At 43.2% G+C, this 15,176-nt stretch overlaps 1 protein-coding gene and 1 long non-coding RNA gene across 3 annotated transcripts in view; one reads left to right on the forward strand and one right to left on the reverse strand.

The window, feature by feature from the left end:
- Nucleotides 1-15,176, reverse strand: part of LOC140398430 (uncharacterized) — a 202,117-nt gene that overhangs the window by 72,265 nt on the left and 114,676 nt on the right. The window lies entirely within an intron of this gene.
- The window catches only part of LOC140398427 (anion exchange protein 2-like), a 131,745-nt gene continuing 120,912 nt past the window's right edge, over nucleotides 4,344-15,176 (forward strand). The window contains exon 1 of one of the 2 annotated variants that reach the window (XM_072487103.1): nucleotides 4,344-4,530. The gene's annotated coding sequence lies outside the window, so the exon portion shown is untranslated. The remainder of the gene's footprint in view (nucleotides 4,531-15,176) is intronic. The other variant, XM_072487104.1, reaches the window with a different exon arrangement.

The raw sequence follows: 15,176 nt of genomic DNA on the forward strand, positions 1-15,176 counted from the left end.
TCCGCGACTACCACCAATGTTGCCCCGGACCTGGGCCTTGTATGTGGACACCCTGGATGACGATGACTGTTTGATGCAATTGAACTGTGTCTCAGCTCCGAGGGTCGGGCCAATCCGGATGTCTTTGCAGGTTAATGGATACACAGTGCCGATGGAGATGGATACTGGGGCTGCCGTCTCTATTGTAGACCTCTGAACGTTTCAACGACTTTGAATGGAGATTATGCCGCTGACTTTGTAGGATACCAAGACAAGGTAATCGTTAAAAATCGTGGCGACCGCCGTGATGCTGGTGACATATGGACAGTAGCCAATCCGCCTTCCCTTAGCGGTAGTACATGGTCCGGGTCCCAAGTTACTCGCAAGAGACTAGTTGGGAATCCTTCGATTCGATTGGCAACAAATCTTCCGTATGGGCTCCGGAAATCAGATGCTGCATTACGCAGGCTATTGTAAATATGTAAATAAATCTTTCTTCGTTTACAGTAGCTTTCCTCTGAGTTATTACACATTGCATCCACTATCTCTGTAGTTACATCTTTTAAGGTCCTAGTGTGTAGGCCATCAGGCCCAAGTCAGATATCAGGGACACCATCTCCAAAAGAACAATGATGCTATTTGGAGGTATTGAAGACAATTTCCAGATATCTGATTGAGAGATGGACATTTCAAAAGAGTGCGTTACCTGATTGGTGATTTGTTGAGTGCAGTATCTAATAACCTGCAGAATACACAGGAGACAGGTAGCCTGGAAAATAACTGTTGAAGTATTTCTCCAATAGCCTCTTGGGGATTACACAAACATTTGAGGCACTGACATTCACAGAAATCTAATTAAAACTTTCTTGACCTTGAGGCAGTGATGTCTGTGTAAAGGGAAGAAATACCTGGGCTAGATTGTGAAATAACTGGTGCCTGGTGAACAATGGGATGAACTGTATATCTCCACAACCAATAAAGTGTAAGTTTTTAGTAATGAAACAGAGGACCAGCTGGAAAAGATGGCGAGTTACATTGTGTGGGTCCAATATTGGTAAATTCAAGCACAGAAAAATAAATAAAGAGAGGGAAAGAAAGATTGGGTTAATAGAGCAAGAAAAGAAAGGAAAAACAAGAAATTGAAAAAGTAACATTATAAAAATTTTCTAAAACAAGTTGTAATCTGAAGAAATGGGACACCACACTTATAACAGTTTGCTTTATGAGCAAGAGAGGTTAGCTGGGAGTCATTAACAGTTATTGTTGTCATGAAAAGGGAACTTACTTATGCTATTAATTACTAAACATAAGTTTTTGTGGTGAGCTTTAGGGACAATTGAACTACAAATGCAGCAACTTCATGAAACTCATGGGAAGATGCCATTTTTGAAGAGCCATAAGAGAAACAGCACAAATTGACCAGCAATTTGTAGTGATTTGCAACATACTGGTTATCTCTTACTCATTACGAATTGCTGACTGATTTATGCACTGCAGTGGTGAGCATCATACGCACGCCATTGCTTTCTCAGGGATATCTGGCCTGTTCTACAATGCTTGACTCTAAGAACCTCTAATACAAAATAAAAACAGAATGTGCTGGAAACGCGCAGCAGGTCAGGCAGCACCTGTGGAGAGGTACAAAGTTAACATTTTAGGTTAAGGATGACCGTCACCAGAACCAGCATCTAGTATCTTGCATCTGTTGTAATTTGCTTTTATCTAAGAGCCTCTTTTGGTTTCTTGCATGTCCTCACCCTTTCCCTCTTCTAAAACAAATATAAAGGGGGCGATTCTCCGAGCCCTGCGCCGGGCTGGAGAATTGCCGCAACCGCGCCACGACGCCCCGACGCTGGCACACGATTCTCCAAGATGCGGAGAATCGGCGCCATTTGCTCCGGCGGGTTTAATGCTGCGCCGGCCGTGGGCCGCTGGAATTGACGGGGCCGCCGATTCTCCTGCCCAGATGGGCTGAGCGACCGCGCGGATACGACAGAGTCCCGCCGCGCCGTTCACCCCGGGTCACTGCCAGCGGGAACTCTGCGCGCAGGGTCAGGGGGGCGGCCTGTGGGGCGGGGAACAGCGATCCTTCACAGAGGGGGGCCTCCGATGGGGTCTGGCCCGCGATCGGGGCCCACCGATCGGCGGGCCGGCCTCTCCCCCGCCAGGCTTACCTTATTGCGCGGCCGGCCCCTGAACATCGACGCCATGCTGAGCCGGGGCCGGCGCGCTGAAGAAGTCCCCCGCGCATGCGCAGGTCGGCGCGGCGCCCATTTGGCACCGGAAAAGGAGGCTGGAACGGTGTGAACCGCTCCAGTGCCGTGCTGGCCTCCTGTGGGGGACAGAATCGATCGTACTCAGGCCCGTTTCGCGACATCGTGAAACGCGACGGCGTTCACAACAGCGCGAACACTTGGTCTCCATTTTGGAGAATCGTCCCCAAAGGACTGGATTCTCCATTTCTGCGGCTAAGTGCCGACGCCAGCGTGAGACCCATGGTATTTCACGACCGGCAAATTGGCGTGAACCTCTAACTGATTCCGTACCGGTGAGGGGCTAGCACCAGCTTTGCATGAAAAGCCCGCAGATCGTGACCTGCAGCGGTCACACCGGACGACATGGCAACGACCGTGCGCGAACCCAACCCGCCATTCACGACCCCACAGCCCACCAACTGGCCACCCACTGGCCAGCCCCTACCAGTCCCCACAGCCCTCGCAGAAGCACCCCCGACCAGCGGCACAGATCCCGACCGAGTGTGGTGGCGCTGGACATAGTTCCTGACCAATGTGTCCACACGTGGACCTGCGCCGTCGGGAACCCCGCCCATCAGGGACAGAGCATCGCGGATGGGCCAGCCGATGATGCGCCAATGATGTTGTAATGTCATGCGTCACGATAAAGCCAGTTTGGCGAGGGCGGAGCAGGGCAGACTGGCGTCAAATTGGCGCCGACCCCGATTTCGGCGTGAAAATCCATTTTCTGTCTAGTCGCCGAACACAATTTCGGCATCTGGCTACGGAGAATCCCGCCCAAGGTAAAATATATAAAGTCGCCATAGTCCATGATGGGGAGAGCTGACTGGTGGTGATTTAACCTGGGGATCCCGACACCTCAGGCGAGGGGTAAGGTTCAGAAGGCATGAATAACCTCAGCTGGTACGGGAATTGAAATCAAGCAGTTGGCCTTGCTCTGCATCATAAACCAGCTGTCCAGCCAATTTGAACTAAACCAGCCCCCAGTATGGAGGAATGTGGGAACTTAAGAATCTACTGTGCTCTTTATATTTCCTCAAATTCACCTAAAAATATAGTAAATAGGGGCAGCACGGTGACACAGTTGTTCGCACTGCTGCCTCACAGCACCAAAGTCCCAAGTTCAATACCGGCTCTGGGTCACTGTCCGTATGGAGTTTGCACATCCTCCTCGTGATTGCCGGGGTTTCGCCCCCACAATCCAAAAGATGTGCAGGGTAGGTAGATTGGCCATGCTAAATTGCCCCTTTTAAAAAATGAATTGGGTACTCTTAAATTTTTTTTTTAAAGTGGTAAATCACAGGAGAATCTCTGCTGATATCAGAAGCTCAGTTCCAGGACATTACACACTTGGGTACTTTGGTATAAAACTTTCATAAGGGCTGCACTACCATCATCTTGTTTCATTTAATGCAATAGTCCTTTATCCCTCTACTCAATTCTTCAAATGCTGTTACACTCTATCCTGATAACCCCAGCTCTTACATGTTAAAGTGTTTGATCCTGGTTCTTGTACATTTAAGCCCTCAATCCATATATTCTGGTCTTTAAACATTATACTTCTCTATCTCTGTATTCTCAGTGCTTATATATTGTCATATTTTTTCCTGATATTCCCAGTTTCTGTACATTAATCATACTCAGTTTTGGGGTCCCCAGTCCTCGTGTATTGAAGTATTGTGTGCAAAAACATGGAGGTATAAATGGAAGACTTGTGGATGTCGCAGAAATTCTTTCCCTCTGTTGCTCAATGCAATAAATAAATGGCGAGCCTCTGGTGTATTTTTCAGTGAATGATGGGGATTCCCTCTACTATCGTGAGTGAAGACTAAAAGGCTCCCTTTTTTTAGGGAGCAATTTTAAGTGTTTAACAGCTTGCATCATGCAATGACATTGCATCCAGATTGAGGGGAGAGCTGAGTAAGGGTGAGGCACAGTTGCCGATGGAAAAACCTGCAGCTCAAGTGTTTAGCGCAGATAATGGCGTTTCTAGGTTACAGCAGGGGTTCAGTCCCTTAATCTAACCCAGTCAGTATATGGGGAGCGCTTGGGACACGATGACAATTTGAGATTGTGGATATCACAGTGACTCAGATATTTGGTGGAGGATGCCTGTGGGTTAGTTTTCTACTTTTCCAGGTTATTTGCAGAAGGGTGATATCCTCGACGCACCAAAGGTGCTGGGCTCCAAACCGCTACAGGTTCCACAAGTGACACATCTCCTTACCACTGCAGTGTAACCCTGGAGGACTGAACGTACTGTTGGATACCAAGAGGGCTACATTTCTTCCAAAAGGTAAGTGTTGCTTTCATAGAATCATAGAATTTACAGTACAGAAGGAGGCCGTTCGGCCCATCGACCCATCAAGTCTGCACCAACCCTTGGAAAGAGCATCCTACTCAAGCCCACGCCACCACCCTATCCCCGTAACCCAACTTAACCTTTTTGAACACTAAGGGCAATTTAGCAGGGCCAATCACACCTAACCCGCACATCTTTGGACTGTGGGAGGAATCCGGAACACCCGGAGGAAACCCCCGCAGACATGGGGAGAATGTGCAGACTCCGCACAGACAGTGACCCAAGCCGGAATCGAACCTGGTACCCTGGAGCTGTGAAGCAACTGTGTTAACCACTGTGCTAGCATGCTGAACTTGTGTTACCGTGCTGCCCTCTTCCACAAGCGACACATTACACTTTGACTAGGCTGGCTAGATCATTTTCCATCTTTAGCATTTACTGAGTGGTAAAAATAAAATTATATCAGAAACACACAGAATGTGGGGCGGCACGTGGTGCTGTGGTTAGCACTGGGACTGCGGCGCTGAGGACCCGGGTTTGAATCCCAGCCCTGGGTCACTGTCCGTGTGGAGTTTGCACATTTTCCCCGTGTCTGCGTTGGTTTCGCCCCGACAACCCAAAGATGTGCAGGTTAGGTGGATTGGCCACATTAAAATAGCCCCTTAATTGGAAAAATAAAATAATTGGGTACTCTAATTTTTAAAAAAAAGAAACACACAGAATATGCCCTTTTGAAGACAATGTAAGGTGTAGGTCCACATTTTTGACATTTCGTTTGTTTTCTTTTGGGAATGCAAGACACTGCTTAGTTCAAATTCCAAGGGTAGAAACAGGTTGTAAACCAGCCCCACTACTTCTGGGAGGAGGCAATTACTGCTTGTTTCTGTTGGCTTGGAATTTAAAGCATCAAACTTGTGCCTCCGTAATGCTGGAGCTTCAGTCAAAATCCACCTTGCACATACGAATACAGTTTTGGACATGGTCTGAAACAAGCACTAAATGACGTGGATACATCATGAAACCAAGTGGCACAGGTCTGTATACTCGATCACTCTGTAATGGATACCTCTGTGTATCGGACAATCCAATGTATTGGATAACTCAATATTCTACAGCTCTGCATACCTGGATAAATGTATGCACTGGATAGTTTTGTGTACTAATGTTCGATTTTCTCAACTGCTTCCTTGTTGGGCTTCGGGTTGGATCTGCGAGCTTTGCATGTTGCTCAGGTCCAGGACTGTTACTTGCATCAGTCGATTCCGTGGTTTGATCTGTTGTTTGCTCAGGTCTATTAACTCTTTCTGGAGTCACTAATTATTTTGACTTGCATGAAGAAGCGCATACATAAAAATCATGAAAGATTTAATCCTTTAGTGTTCTCAATAGAAACTTAATGACTGGCCAATTATTCATTCGAGCAATGTGATAAATAATTTATTGAATAATAATAACATTGGTATATTGATTCTGGTTACATCCCTATTATATCAGGATGGGCGTCGGCCGCTACAAATGGTTGCAAAAACTTACTGCATGTTCTACCTAACGTTTATTGACTGGTTGTGAATTTGCTGGGAAACTTTCTTGGATCCTTTAGCAGCACCATCTTGTCATTCAGATCGGTACTGTGGATATCTCTGGTCATCACACGATAGGCTTGTGTTTTTGAGTAGAGGTCCCAGTTGCAAAACTGTACAATTAACACACTGTATTCTGGTGTGCAAATTATGCAGACATTAATATGTTTGAAATGAATGTTTAAGAAATATCTAAAATAGAAATTGTGCCAACAGGAATGCAGTTCAAGTGTGTTGAATATGTTTGAAATTCAGAATTTGCACTGTTGGATGTCCTGGTGAAAATGCACGAGCGCATAATTGATGCCCACTTGGATGAAATGGTTTCTACCATTGGCTGACTGTTTTCCCTCCCAAGGCTTTGACAGCTGACCCATTTTCCTCCCAAGTTTGTTCACAAAATAAATAAGTGCAAACTGGATTTTAATGAATACAGGTCTTCATAAAAAGAAAGACTTGCATTTATTTAGTGCCTTTCACAACCTCAGGACTTTGCTGCCAGATTGGTGCTTCATTGAAATCTGATCGCTGTTGTAATTTATGAAACGCAGAAGCCACTTTGCTCACGACAAGCTCCTACAAACAGCCATGTGATAATGATCAGATAAGTTGTTTTAGGTGGGGGCGGCATGGCGGCGCAGTGGTTAGCACTGCTGCCTACGGTACTGAGGACCTGGGTTCGATCCCGGTCCTGGGTCACTGTCCATGTGGACTTTGCACATTCCCCCCGTGTCTGCATGGGTTTCACCCCCACAACCCAAAGTTGTGCAGGGTAGGTGAATTGGCCATGCTAAATTGCCCCTTAATTGGAAAAAAATAATTGGGTTCGCTAAATTTATAAAGAAAAGTTGTTTTAGGTGTCATTTGGAAGATGGCGGTCAGTACAACAAGCTTACTAATTATCCAGCAGTATGTCAGTTAGTTATTATAGTAAAGGACTCTACAGCATGCCAGCTGCGTGTTTCTCAGCAGTGGGGGTGGGACGCCATTTGCTGTCGGCGGGATTCTCTGTTCCCACCACTGTCAATGAGAATCCCCATTAAAGCCATCCTATGCCACTGGAAAACCCGCAGGTGGGGATGCGCTGCCGGCCAGACCACAGAATCCCACCACCAGCAAATGGCTGGAGAATTCAGGCCTACATTGCAGAGAAAGCCTTTTCAGACTACTGACTCAACTAATGACTTGGTTATGTTCATATTAGAAGTAATTGAGACTTAAGAAAAATACGATCAATGACTTAATACAAATTAGAAGTTGGAGTTTAATGATAAATTAATATTAAAATAATGTTACCTTTTAAAATATATTAATTCTGATAAATACAGGGCCGATGATAAGGAACAAATAATCACTTGAATTTGCTAAACAAAAATGAGCAAAAAGTATCTGGATTATTACATTAAAAAAACAAATAATTCACTTAGATTCTTCAAGGTGGGGCCTGTCACACTTTTCATTCTTCCCCACACAGAGCCTCTGTATCATACTGAATGTTGACTCAGCTTGAGGCAACTTGACATTGTGAGTAAGTCTTTCCTTGTCAGTGTCACCCACGCCCACAGGAAAAATAACTTAAATTTATTTAATTTTTATCCTTCGATATTTCAGTCATTCACTTAGTGGGGAAACATAAGTTGTTAAATTGCCCAAATCTCCGATTACTAAAAGGTTGTTATGAAGTGGAAATATCTGTCCACCTAGCAGTTTCTGTTATACCATTTTATGGCACTACAATGTGTGCTGGTCAGGGAAGATGTGGAAGGATGTGCTTTTTGTCGATATCCCTCTTGTGTGATACCACAAAGAGGAGGGCTGCCCACGTGTGATGCCACAGGAGAACATCTCTGTGCAGTCACTCTGTCTCTTCCAAGGGTGTTCCCCCGATACTTGCAAAGTATTGTAATTAGAAGCAATACTACAGTATTGACACCCACTTTGTGCTCTAACCATGACTTTCTATCCTATATAATATAAGAACTTGGAACAGGAGAAGGAAATTCAGTGCCCCGAGCCTGCTCCGCCATTCTTACGACCATGGCTGATTTAATCTCAGCCTCAACTCCTCCTTCCTGCCCGCTTCCCATAACTCTTCACCCACCAATAACTAAAAACATATCTATCTCCTCCTTAAATTTGTCTAGTGTTCCGGGGTCCACTGTATTCTGGGGTAAAGAATTCCAGAGATACATGACCATTTGAGTGAAGTAATTCCTCCTCATTTCTGTTTTAAATCTGCCACCCCTTCGCCTAAAACTATGGCCTCTTGTTCTAGATTATCCAACAAAGGGAAACATCTGCTCTGCATTCACCCTGTCAATCCCCTTTAGCATCTCATGTACCTCAATTAGACTTCCTCCTACTCTTCTAATCTCCAGCGAGTGTAGGCCTAAACTGCTCAATCTCTTTTCATAAGAAAAGTCCTTCATCCCTGGAATCAATCTAGTGAACAGTCTCTGAACTGCCTCTAATGCAGTTACATCCTTCCCTAGGTAAGGGGACTAAAAGTGTGCACAGTCTACAGATGTGGTCTCACCAATGCCCTAAACAGTTGAAACAGCACTACCCTACTTTTATAATCTAAAAAAAGCCAAAGCAAAGTCCCAGATGATCATAGGTTGCTTTCCCTTTTGAGGGGGAGAGCTGACTGGTGGTGAGCATTACTACACCTCAGGGGAAAATTTGAGAAGGCAGGACCTTCATGAATAACTTCAGCTTGTATGGTTTTATAATCTATTCCATTAGCAAAGAATGGCAAAATTCCATTTTCCTTCCTTATTACTTGTTGCACCTGCAAACTAACTTTCTGTGATCCTCTGTGTGACTCCTGTCCTTAACTTCATACTATTTCCACTGTCCCATGATGTCTGGCACGAGGATTCATTACTCCCTGCCAGGTTTATACAGTTAATAGTTTTATATCCAATCTATACTATAATAAAAGGCAATTTGACCCATCAAGCCCAAATCTACCACAAACTCTAAGTTACTCTTTCATGGACTCTATTCAAACAATTGAACCACCTGCAAGAGGTTCCACAAAGTATCTCCTTGCTACAGAGCATATAAACCTCAATGAATTCCATCCACTTTTCACCTTACATGATTCAACTCTGACCAGTTGCTTTCCTTAATTTGAAGCTTCCACGGTCCCAGCTGCTCAGAAATCATTGAGTTCTACATACCATTCAACGATCTCTATCTATACTTTTCCTCTATAACATTCCTAACAAACTCCTGATCAGATATTTTAGGAAACTATTTTTAAAAGGCATTATTCGGTGTCAACTGTTTTTTCTGAAAATCTCTTCCATATATTTAGGGGAGGGTGGTGAAGAAATTCATCTTCGCTTGAGGCTTGGTGATATCTCTTCTCAATCTCTTTTCTCCAATGAAAGCGCAGTTAATATTGGAAGCCTGTCTTCTTACCTTAGACTCTTATGACCTGGTATCAACCTGGTTGTTCTTCCCTCAACACTTTACAGCATATCTATGTCCTCTCTAAGTTGAACACCCAAAACAAGCCAATTCAATCGTGGTTGCATCACTAATAGACAGCTCTGTGTGGTCGATTGTGTTCTCTCTAGTCCTCCATATAAGATAACTCGGTGTTCCACGCAGTAACGTTTACTGAGTAGCACGTAAAAGTAATATGCAATGCGCAGCGAATCCACGTTGGAAAGAAAAAATGAAACATGCACATAAGCAGTGACGGAAAGGGCAGATCTGCATATGATTAACTGGCCATTGAGAAATCCAGTCAATGCAAAGTTCCAACCAACAAGGTGAACTAAATGGCGGAATATGTGTTGATGATAGCTGACTTTAAAACATATTGATTTAACCCCGTGTAACATACATTTTAAATAATTATTTCATGTGAAATAGGCATTGCTGGCAAGGCCAGCATTAGGAACATAGGAACATAGGAATTTGGAGCAGAAGTAGACAATTCAGCCCCTCGAGTCTGCTCTGCTATTCAATCAGATCATGGCTGATCTCTTCCTGGTCTCAAATCCACCTCCCTGCCTGTTCCCCATATCCCTTTAACCCATTTTTAAATCAGGAATATATCTATCTCCTTCTCGAAACCATTCAATGATTCAGACTCCACCGCACTATGGGACAGCGAATTCTACAAATTCAACACCCTAAGCGAGAAGTAGTTCCTCCTCATCTCAGTTTTAAATCTGCCACCTCTCAACCTATATCTGTGACCTCTTGTTCTAGGTTACCCCACAAGGTGGAACATTTGGTCTATGTTTAATTTATCAATCCCTTATAGTATTTTATATATCTTGATCAGATCTCCTCTCATTCTTATAAACTCAAGCCCAAACTGTTCAATCTCTCCTCATACGTCAACCCTTTCATCCCCAGAATCAATCCTCTGAAATGCCTCCAATGCCACACATCCTTCCTCAAATAAGGAGACCAAAACTGGACACAATACTCCAGGTGTGGTCTCTCCAACACCCTATACAATTTCAACAACAGTTCTCTACATTAAATACCTCTCAATTAAAGTATTTTCCTCAGATGAAGAGGAATTATAATAAACGCTAAAATTCAATTTGCCTTTTTGTATTACATGCTGTACCTACATACTGGCTTCCTGTGATTCATGAACAAAGACACCCAGATCCCTCTGCACAGATGCATTTTGAATCTGCTTTCCATTAACATAATAATTTGCCTTTCAATTTTTTCAGCCAAAATGGATAACCTCACACTTAACTATATTAAACTCCATCTGCCAAATTTTGGCCAATTCTCCTAGCCTATCTATATCTGCCTGTAAACTCTTTATTTCGTCTTCACTGCCTGCTTTCCCACCTATTTTAATGTCATCCACAAATTTGCTATGTTACACTCTGTCCCTGTTTGCAGATTATTTATAAAGATTGGAAACAGTTGAGGTCCGAGGACTGACCCCTGCGGTACCCCGTTAGTTACAGTTCATCATTGAGAGAAGGATTCATTTATCGTGACCCTCTGATTTCTGTCAGTCAGCCAATCCTCAATTGATTCCAGCAACTTCCCCACCACAGAGGTCAAGCTAACGGTCTATAGTTTCCTACTTTTTGCCTCTCTCCCTTTTTGAATAGGTGCATCACATTAGCCTGTTTCTAATCCACTGGGACCTTTGCAGAATCCAGGGAACTTTGAAATATCACAACCAATGCATACACTATCGCTGCTGCCACCTCCTTTAATACCTCAGCTGCAGGCCATCAGGTCCCGGAGACTTAGCAGTCTTTAATCCCATTCGTTTATTCAATATCTTCTCCCTAGTGATGGTTATTGCACCAAGTTCCTCTGCATTAACTACAGTTTTGGGTATTTTTTTTTTGTCCTCTACCATGCAGTCAGAGGCATAATATTGGTTCAGTGCCTCCGCCATCTCTGTGATCCCCATTATTACATCGGCAGTATTGTCCTCTAAAGGGCCAACATTTACTTTAGTTATTCTTTTCCTCTTTATATACTTATAGAAGCTTTTGGTATCATGTTTATGTTTTTTGCTAGTTTCCTTTCGCAGTTCATCTTAGCTCTTCTGATATTATTTTTAGTAGCCTTTTCCTGAACCTTAAAGTTCTCCCAATCCTCCAGCTTACCATTAGCTTTTGCAGTAGATGTTACCGTTATGTCCTCTTTGACTTCCTTTTCTAGCCATGGACCATTTTTCTCCCTTTTACAATTCCTCTTTCTCTGAGGAATATACTTCAATTGAGAGGTATTTAATATCCACTATTGTTCCTCACCTGTCTTACTCTCAATTATTTGTGCCTAGTTTACTTGAGCCAACTCTTTCCTCAGGCCTGTCTAATTACCTCTGCCCAATGTTAAAACTCTAGTCTGGCACATTGTCTTCTCTCGCTTAATCTGAATTTGAAATTCTAGCATGCTCTGATCACTCCTTCTAAGAGGATCCTTAATGACAAGACTATTTGTCAACTCTTCTTCATTACGTAATACTGAATCTAAAATAGCTTGGTTGCCAGCAGCATTGGTTGCCCATCCCTAATTGCCCTTGAACTGCGAGGCTTGCCACACTTTTTCAGAGGGCAATTAAGAGTCAACCATATTGTTGTGGGTCTGGAGTCACATGCAGGCCAGATCAGGTAAGGGTGGCAGATTTCCTTCCCTCAAGGACATCAATTATGAGTTTTTAACGACAATGGTTTCATGGATATTATTATTGAGACTAGCTTTTCGATTCCAGATTATTAATTGGTTTAATTTCCACCTGCCGTGGTGGGATTTGAATCCGGGTCCCTAGAGCATTAGCCTGGGTCTCCAGATTACTAGCCCATACTACCACTACGCCACTGTCTCTCTCTCTCGCTCGCTCCCCCCACCCCCACCCCACCATTCCGAACTACACTAAAAATTCGTAGAGAAGAGCAACAAGAGAAACGCCAATTGCAAAGAAAAACTTTCAAAATTTAACATGTTTCCATTGGAGGGAAGGCTGAGAACATGATTTAGGTATTTTGCATTCTGAAAGGCATGGACAATATATGCACAAATAGCTTATTTAATTCAAACTGTGGGCACCATAGGGAACATGGCTCACGAAGGACTAGAGATTGGGAGAATTTTGTTAGCTCACACGGTAATGGATATTTGTAGTCAGATTTCAATCAAAACCAATTAATACTTGCTGATTAATTATTCTAACAAGAGTTGGAGAAATATGCAGATGAGAGCGAGCACATCATCAGATCCTTCATGGAATGTTAAATTCTGTGCTGCATGTGTCACAAGCACGGCTGAAAAATTTATATTGTAGAAGAAGATTGAAAACACGGAGATATTGCTCAACTGTCTTTGCAGGCTGCGGAAGCGAAGTTTTACCCTTTTCTCATCTTACACTGGAAACTAAATAAACAGGGTAGCTAGAGTTCATTACAGTCAAAATAGTGAGCTAGGAATGACTGATTGCAATATTAACTCAGCATGTTCATACGATACATCTTCCTCTGGCATTACAGTGGATGTATTAAAGTTCATTTTGCATAGCCAGTTGTGATATGAAATGCACTGCCTGAAATGGTAGCTGCTATTACAACAAAGTTGTGACTTGGGCTGCCTGAAAGGGTAGATTTGGAAGAAAGTTTCAAAAGGGAATTGGATAAGTACTTAAAGAAAACTAAAGAGCAAGGGGGTGGGGCTGATTGGATAGATCTTCCTAAGATCCACTATAGGCATGGTGGATTGAATGCCCACCTTCAGTACTGTATCATAAAATGATTCTGCCTGATTATGCCTATAATGTCTGATTTAAATTAATAGTCAAAGGAATGTATGTGAATGCATTATGCATTTGATCAGTAATATTGCCAATTGTAATTCTGAGGCTGATATGTGGTTTGTTGGAAAAGAGTCACTGGCTCTTTTCCCCTCATTTGTGTACTTTTGATTTGAATTCCTGTTTTCCGCTTTGGTTCCCTACACCTGGGCCTTTCTCAATTTAAAAAAAAACAGGTTTATTGATTAATAAAAACAACGAGAATAAAAAGTCATTATGTGTTGAACTGCTGCTGTACCTGACTTTGCTCTTTGAAGATCACAACTGCACTCCACTCCTCGACTTCTGATACAACATTGCCCTCTAGTGACAGTGCTCTACAACGAAACATAAAAATACAGAACCACCCAAGTTCTGAAAACTCAACACTGTCACTGGAAATCTGATAACATCGGAGGCGGCGGATGTGATGGTTATAATCAGTAAGGTCGTCACCACTTGCAAACCTATTTAAAAGCCTGTAGGGTTAAATAATTTGCACTATCGGGACCATTATCAACAGGATGGTTGGGAGAGTGGGTGTCTCTGAGCTGTGCAGGTGTTATTAACATTTACATTAATTTCATAATTAAAATGTTTTTTTAAAACACCCAATGCAGTGTTTCTTGTTGAGGGAGGCACATATCAAATAGGTTGCTTTTGTGGCAATTTTTCTTTTTTTTTTCTTCCTATCCTGAAGCAATGGCATGTGTTGCAAAACAGAGTGGTTGCCTTGCCAATCATCCTAGGGCTGGACCTAAGAAAACATGTGCAAGCTTTGGTGATCTGTGTCCGCAGGCTTTTTGGCCTGGGTTCCTCTGAGTCCATGTGAATCAAAGCCAAACTGCACGGTGCAATTATCTGCAGAACCACCATCGGTCACAATCATGAATCAAATTGAGTCACTTACAAGTAGGACTGGGGCAGTCTACCCTAATCGGAAGCGTAAGTGTCACATAACGACATCTAGGCTTTCACGGAGTGAGTGGGTATTTCACCTTTCTCTGACGGTGTTTGGTGCTGAATGAAGCATTGGAAGTTATAATGTGTGGAGTGCTGTGTTGTTAACCTCGTAATATGATTAAAATTAAATGCCCTGGGAGAAAGTTTCGAAGAAGGCAGTATGCTGACTTTTTATTGGAGAAATGATAATGATCTTTATTTGTTGAATCGGGCAGTTTGCCAAGTTTGGAGACTTGGTATAAAGACAGCCAGTAAGAGAATTCTTGGACAAAGGGCACATTCTTTCAGGACTTCCACCAACAAGGCATTCGGTACCAGGATAGATGGGTTTGGAATGTTTCACATCAGAGCACTTGGCAGAAGGATCCTTGGTATTGAAACATGGCATTGAGACACGTACCCAAGCACAGCACATTTTGACATTATATCTAAGTGTAGAGTATCAGGATATCCAGCAAATTAAGACACATATCAAGACACTGTGCACCAAAACATTCAGCATTGGGAACACATGGGGATTGTGTCACACATACATCAGGATAGGACTTTAGAGCACACAATTTGAGGGTGTTTGACAATGGGACACCACACAAGAGGGGAACAATTCAGTGGGGCACCATATATGGATTGGATACTTGTCTTTATCAGCCTAGGTATAGAATATATAAGGAGGGAGGTTATGATGAAGCTGTATACATTAGACCACATGTTTGCCGCACTATTGGAAGGATGTGGTTGCATTAGAAAAGGTGCAGAGGAGATTCAACAGGATGATGCCTGGAGCGTTACTGTGCTATGTACTT

Source organism: Scyliorhinus torazame, chromosome 21 (genome assembly GCF_047496885.1).
Source record: "Scyliorhinus torazame isolate Kashiwa2021f chromosome 21, sScyTor2.1, whole genome shotgun sequence".
Taxonomy (NCBI): domain Eukaryota; kingdom Metazoa; phylum Chordata; class Chondrichthyes; order Carcharhiniformes; family Scyliorhinidae; genus Scyliorhinus; species Scyliorhinus torazame.